At 32.1% G+C, this 7,863-nt stretch overlaps 1 long non-coding RNA gene across 11 annotated transcripts; it reads left to right on the top strand.

Moving 5' to 3' along the window:
* Nucleotides 1-983: 983 nt before the first annotated feature.
* LOC132641728 (uncharacterized) lies at nucleotides 984-5,382 on the top strand. Of its 11 annotated transcripts, none has more exons than XR_009582948.1 (3): nucleotides 984-1,636; nucleotides 2,057-2,130; nucleotides 2,224-5,382. It is a non-coding gene; the product is annotated as an uncharacterized LOC132641728 (long non-coding RNA). The 11 variants fall into 11 exon arrangements; XR_009582952.1 differs by having other exon boundaries at nucleotides 2,237-5,382; XR_009582953.1 differs by having other exon boundaries at nucleotides 990-1,636; nucleotides 2,496-5,382.
* Nucleotides 5,383-7,863: the final 2,481 nt, after the last annotated feature.

Here is a 7,863-nt window from a genome sequence, read left to right on the forward strand (position 1 = left end):
TATGTCCCTGCTTTGTAGATTTATATAGATTTTTTAAAAAAATTATACGTACAATTCTTAAAATAAAGGTTGGAAATATATATTGAAGTGACCTGTACTTCTCACGACCTTTCCTATTGGCTCGTTGGTTAATTATTATGTCAAGTAAAGTTGTTTCATTCTTCTCTCTTCTCTTTTCTGCATATGCACATACTGCAGAGCACATATTCTTCCTTCAAAAGTAATAATGAATCAAACATTTAAATGTAGAAGAATTTAATGTTGGAAAGCATTATGGTATGCTCACAGTCAACATCCATAGATTCTCCACTATGTTAACTTCTTGAACGGACTAAAATGAAGGGTAATGAAAATGGGACAGAGGATATTGCAGAAAATCTTATAAAGACAACTGCAAACTCAATCGGAAGAAAGACTATATTGAAGAAAAGGCCTCCAAATATTTGCCTGTTTGAAATTTATCTGAGGATTCTGAAGTTGATTCCACTATACAAATAGGGGCGGAACTACAGGGGTGTAAGGGGTGTCAATCCAACCCCCTTCGTCGGAAAATTGCAACATATATATAGGGTCAATTTTTTGATTTATGTATAAATATTAATGTTGCATCTCCTTCACATAGTGGAGAACTCAGCTCAGTGGCTGAAATGTCTATTATTGAGCCCATGGTTGCGGGTTTGATTCTCTGTAATAACACTTTTTAACCCTTTTCATCCAGTCTCTTTTTCTTGAACCCCCTTATCAAATGTTCTGACTCCGCCCCTGCATACAAATAAGTGAATTAGACACTAAATCTGCAGCCTGCGAGTAATTTTTGATAATTATAATCATTCGAAATACAAGTTGAAGGAATCTATAGTTATAACATCTTTCGATAGGATTTTGAATCAAAGTCACTACTTGTAATAAACAATCGTTTGCATAATCATCAGCAACGTGTTGAGAGGCCATGACTCGTCCAATCTATATATTATTAAAAAAAGAATAGTTTGATATAGGATTGTGACAAGTGTCAGTGTAGGATAATGCCACATGATAGTTTTAGGACAAAAGTAGTTAATTAGTTAATAATTAGTTTTTAGTTATTATTTTTAATTTAAAAATAATTAAATATCAATATTTTCTAGGAAACATATACATCTATATATTGGATTTAATTTAAATTAACAAATAAAGAATTTAGATTAGAACATAAATTATTTGAATAATACTTGAAAAGTAAACACATTTTTTTTTAATGAACAAGAACCAGGAAATCAAATTTTATCTTTACATTTTTTTATATTTAAAAAGAAAAAGAAAAACACAAAAATAAGAAGACAAAAGAAAAAAGAAAAAAAAAATAAACGAAGTAAAACTAATCCAAGTGCACGTCACATAGCCCATTTGCCCCACTAACTCACTTATTGAAGACAAAATCAGAAAAAGGAAATAACTACCCCACATCTGCACCACGTTCCCATTCCCGCATTTCCTATTGCACGATCAAGCACACATGTATGCTGACAACACATAAGTAATTGTACAGAGACATACTTTTACAATTTCAGGTTACTGCTACTCTCCAACTTTTTCTCAAATCTAGAAAAGAAGGATACCAACGGAGGAGATCAGAGACGTTAAAAGACAGAGAGAAGTAAGCTAATTAATTGAATCAATTTATTGTAGAGTGTTTTCTTTCCCTCTAATCAGTTGAAAGTTCTCTACTTTTGATGATTTTTTGTGAAACTAAATCTTTACTAATTATGCCGAGATTCATGTATTTCTGCAATTTTGATTTGTTGATATTCATATATTTTCTGAAACTATATGCAAATCAAGGTTACTCTTTCAAGGTTCGGCCAACTCTACCCTTACTTTTCTTCTTAATTTGTATGTTTTTGCTTTTATCAGAGTTTTTTTATTTGATCTGAATTGCTGGGCTTGAGTTAACCCTATTTTTTTATGTACCTCCTTCCCGTTTTTCTTTATTCAAGTTTGAATTCAATCACTTGAAGTTATGATATTTCTTCTGTGTTGTGACTTGTGATTATTGTTTATTCCTGTCAATTCGGAGCCTATTGGACTTCAATTACTTTACTCATTTCCAGTCTTCTTAGTCATATTGGGACGCAACATTCAATTATAAAGGTAATTATATTCTGTCAAATTTTCTTATATAGTACAAATATTATATTCTAAGTTTAGTTGTTGTTTTTGTTTTGTGGTATATGCTCTAATAAGATTGTACGAGCAGGCTGTTATGCATATCAAATAATGTGGAGGTTTTGATCCACTACTTGGACTGCAACAGAGAAAAGTTATTCTCCTTTGACATTATTACTAAACTAGATTAGATTAATTTAATTTTCCAAAACTCAAATTTAGATATCTGAAAACTATATCCAAAATTATTGTATATTGTAAATACATCTTAAAATATCCATAAATGTTTATGTAATTTGAATCGAGAAATGAAAAGAGACTTATATTGGATGATGTTTCTGTGCATTCAGAGATTTCTTTTCTTTGATGATGAGGGAAACGGATGGCAGCACCAAGTACCAACGAAGATAAATTGTGAGTTCATTGTTTCTTTGGTTTTATGTGGATCTCTTGATATAGTTAACCTTTGATACCAACTCAAGAATGAGACTTTGTCATAAATGCATTTGGGCTATTCAGAAATTTAAACACCTAATGTTCGGCATGGTGAAACCTGAAGTTGACAACATGATTTGAGAATGAATAATTCCATTACACTATTCGTTTTGATTAATGCCAAACGGGAAACAGAGGGCTCCCTATCTTAGTTGGAGAAAAAATGGTTTCTTTTAAAAACAATGCATCTAGGACAGAAAATGAAAGTTAATGTTGTGGCTAGGCGAAACCGTGAAAGTGAATAGATGTCCAATAGCATCGGATTTGTTGCTGCTATAGAATGACTTAATATGCAAATCATTAGTTTAGTTTCTTTTATTGTCATTTACGTGATTTCAAAAGAAAAGAAATTACTGCCAAAATTTTCCCATTGAACTATGTATAGGTTTTTTGATGAGTCCTACAAGTCTGAAGCCTTGAAATGGGAAAAGATCGACTACTCCATCCCCTAATGGGCTGGTGGCAAGCCTTAGTAACCCAGTAAGTAATTGTGTTTCCTACTATTCGTTTTGATTAATGCCAAACGGGAAACAGAGGGCTCCCCATCTTAGTTGGAGAAAAAATGGTTTCTTTTAAAAACAATGCATCTAGGACAGAAAATGAAAGTTAATGCTGTGGCTAGGCGAAACCGTGAAAGTGAATAGATGTCCAATAGCATCGGATTTGTTGCTGCTATAGAATGACTTAATATGCAAATCATTAGTTTAGTTTCTTTTATTGTCATTTACGTGATTTCAAAAGAAAAAAAATTACTGCCAAAATTTTCCCATTGAACTATGTATAGGTTTTTTGATGAGTCCTACAAGTCTGAAGCCTTGAAATGGGAAAAGATCGACTACTCCATCCCCTAATGGGCTGGTGGCAAGCCTTAGTAAGTAATTGTGTTATTTTTGTTTGTGCAATAAATTTAAGATCGTTTGGTCTACTTAATACTTATTTGATTGCTTTCAAACAGTTTTTAATCTTTTTGTTTCATGTTTTAGTCGAATTATCCCACCTGGTGGGATTATATTGGGCATGTTGTTGTTGTTTTATTATAGTGATGGAAAAGTCTTCCTTCAGGGGTCTTCTAAATGATTTATTTTATCACTTAGCGTTAGAGATTATCTCCTCTTGAAGGGAAATTTAAATCTGAAAGTTTTATATAGAAGATTAATTGATTTTTATTGTGTTTATGCCCTCAATATCAGCACTGCGGAGTGCGTACAAACTGTTTGGTATAACATCTAAAATAATTTCTCATTCGATCGTTGAATACTTATTTTTTCATTGAAAAAGTTTGTTTGTTGAACCAAAATAAATTTTAGTTTCATTCTTTGGAAATAATATAGGTACTGACAACTTAGTTACCAGTTTCAAAAAAAAAAAAAATTATAGTTACTGACAACTTTTTGCTCACAGTGGGGTGAAATACTTTTTTCAGTTTGTGAATTGAGCATTGTTTATCTATTGGCAAGCTTATGGAGCGTTAACTCACGCCAGGGATATTGAAGTTTAAAACTTAAATATGTGTCGTTCACGTTTGCTTTTGCCTTTCTTTTTGTACTTATTTTTTCTAACCTCCAAATATGCAGTCTTTGTCAGTAGAATAGCTGAGGGGTTTTGCTTGGGAGTTTAAAAGCACAAAAGATAGTGCAGGCAATAATTACAATAATTTGAGGTGTACCTCAATTACAAATGTAGATCCACTTAAGAGGCAGCTGAATTTATCATGTTCATATTATAGGGATTCTAGTACATTAAAAATAATTTATGTGTCATCTGTGTAAAGTTTACAGTTTACACCAACTAACCATTCTATTTTTCTGTGACCGTGTTTGGTATTGGATTAGGCACACTGATGGTGCAACCAGTTAGACATTCTCCAACTGAAAACGATAACAAAAGCTTCTCAATTACTTTTCATGATCTATATACTTGATGTTTTTGCGTATACTCAGATGTACAGAAAAGTGCTTCTATATTCCATGTAACTGTATGTTTTTTTGTCCATTATCTATTGGAGGAGCAGAAACTCCAAGCTCTAATTAGACAAATCTACAGAGCTGATTATTGCAGTTGCTCGAAAGAAATAGACTCATCATACACAACAACAAATGAAAAAAGGAAAACTCGAGTTCTTCTCAGGATCACGAAACACAAGCAAAAAAGAAATTCACAGAAAAGTAAATGATCAGATGTGACGCACATCATAAGAAGGGCATCATTTCACCAGCTCATTTCGTGTAATAAAAAAAATGTTCATGAAAGGAAGTTTGTAAATAAACTCTTGGTGATGGTGCATGCAGGTTCTACAACGATATCTTGAAAAATATGCCATTAGAGGAGACAACTGCTTGGTATGTCAAGAGTCTATTATCTATGTTTAATTTTTTCCAGTTGAAGGGAGGGGATGGTTCACATGAGTTAATACATTGGCAATTGAGGGGAGAGGATGGTTTAAATGAGTTGATCTTCTTATCAATGATCTTTTTCTTAATTCAGATAGTTGTATTTAAATACTTTTGGTGTTTGGTTTACTATGGACTTGGTACTTTGGGTAAATTGGTGCTCAATTTAGTTCAGAGACACTGATTGACTGAGCTTCGGTAGCACTTTTCTTAATTTCTAAATTTATAGAGATAGGGCTTCTTCGATTATCCTATATTTTGTGTGTAATATTGTTAGAAGTTCCCCTTCGAAAAAATACATGTTAAAAATTAAGAATTTTATTGTTGATGCAAATGCTAGCATTCTTAAGGAGCATCGATGATCGAACCATGTCTCATTAGATTTTATTAGATATAACATATATCAAAATGGACACTGAAAGGATTGTCTTATGAGGTGTAGGACAATTCTCAAGTACAATTGTAAGGAAGAAGTTTGTCCCGTAATTGTTTCTACGTAGTTTTTAAATTGGTTTCTTCAATAGTTTGTAGAAGCCTGCACTTTAGTAAGTAAAGAGTTTACTTGGTCGTGTTGATAATTATTGTTGCTCCATGTTACAATAGATATCTACGATTTGTGAATTAGTCGTTAAAATAATTCTACGGCCATCTTTCTACTATAGTATAAAGATTTCCTTATAAATCTTTATGCAGGTTTGGAATAGTCTTAAACAGTATAAAGGGTGTATACACATTTATCATCCATGGAAAAATTTACTTATGATAGATAGTTAATTTTCTTTTATATTATCTACTCATCGCGTATAATATTTAGTGAATAGTGATATTAATACGAGAAGTCAGCGAGCTAATTGCAACCTGAAATGAAAACAAGGCGCTGAAGGTATGTGCACTCACCCATATCGTTCTCTGAAAATAAACGTGCATAATTTGTCCATTTATCCTATTTGGCCTTTAACATCAAATTTGACAATGTATCCTCTCTTATTTTATGAAAATTTGTAGTATGTCGTATGCGTTTATGAATTAGTCTTGGTTGGAAGATTTTCATTAAGTTTTTCGCAGCACGTTGATAATTTAGAAAGCATGAAGTGATGCAACAATCTAACAGACATCAACCTTGGTTGAGAAAGGCCGATAATACAAATAAGTTTTTGCCCAAATTTATTCTTATAAAATTATGCAACATTAGGCTTTGATGATTACATAAATTCAATTGTTGGACTGAAGTTTCTTGCACAAAAGTCAAGGCGGAGAAATCAGACAAGTTCGTGTAAGTTGGTGTGAAGAGAGGGATCCAATTAAAACTACATAGAATCCTATTCGAGATGAAGGATGGAGTTGAAGTGAAAATGATTTGTTGGTGAATTTCTACACATTATTAATTTTTTTTTTTTTTTTTTTTTTGTGTGTGATAAAATTAAGTTATTTGCTGGTTGTCCTTCTATTACATATATGTTAGAGTCCTAAATATTAATTGGACCAAAATATTGTAGTCGTAAAGATCGTGACTAATTATGTTGTACAAAATATTGTTTAATAAAAAGTGCTTTTAGATTTTTTACTTTAATTCACACATTTTACAATGTGTTTTTTTTTTTCTCAAACACTTATCGCGCATCGCGCGGGTACGTATACTAGTAAACATTAATACGGTATGCATGCCTGATATAAAATATACACTAAGCCCTAAATAGAGATTAAAGTGACAATCAAATGCTTATATAAACTAACACTCACGAATAATAGTCATCAGTCTTGAGAGACCATAACTCACCCAAAGCATATTTTGCATCAGTATAAATTGAAGGGCTCGAATATATTGCATTGACGTGACCATCCTGTGAGCATGTAGTACTTGCCAGTTTATTACGATGGAGAATTTGGGTAAAAGAAAATGATACATATATAGAAGTGGCTCCTATACATATTATGACTCTTCATTACCCTTCACCTATATCACAACTCTTCGTTACCCGAACCTATGACAACTCTTCGGTTGATTTTCAGAAAATACTGTTGGAAGATAAAAGCATCTGCAAAACAATGAATAGACATTAATTGTTTTTTTGCAATAATTATTGAAAGATGGAAGTAATTCCAAGTCAAAAAACGTTACATAATACTGTGTACATGGATCGGGTTGGTTCGGGTTTTTCAAATACCAAACCAAATCAATTGTGTTGAGTTTTAAAATCTATAAGACCAAACCAACATAAGTCGTGTTTTTCACCTCTGGTTTTTCGATTTTTTCGGGTTTTTTTTTTTTTTTGGGAAAAGTCTTCATATAAAATATATAACTTTTACTTCAAATATTTCTTTAGTCATAGTAAGATGCAACTATATAATTAAGGTATTTCTTAAGAAAATAACACAAAATATGAGATGAATGATGACATTGTAATAAAATATTCAACAAAAAAGATATTGAAATCGCATAAAATGGATATTTTACTTAAGTCATAATGAAAATGATCATAATCACCACCAAAAGATGTGTTGCAGTAGATGGATCTGCTCCTCCCTCAATCAGATGTCTTGAGTACGAGCTCTGGGTATGGAAAAATCCTTGGTAGGGAGCACTTCTCCCGGAATGGGACCCTACGCGGTGCGAATCCGAATATAGTCGGGCTCTAATGTGGGTACCGGACATTGGGTGGGAAACAAAAAAAAAGGATCATAATCTAAAAATCCTAAGTCATGCTAAAATAAGTACGACTAATAAGCATTAATTAAATGACAGAAATAAAATTAAATAAAGTTATGTATTTCGATGTTTAAACAAGTGCAAAAGTAAATAATATAAATCCAATATTATTGTCATTCTCAGTTA

This window comes from Lycium barbarum, chromosome 5, assembly GCF_019175385.1.
Source record: "Lycium barbarum isolate Lr01 chromosome 5, ASM1917538v2, whole genome shotgun sequence".
Classification (NCBI taxonomy): Eukaryota; Viridiplantae; Streptophyta; class Magnoliopsida; order Solanales; family Solanaceae; genus Lycium; species Lycium barbarum.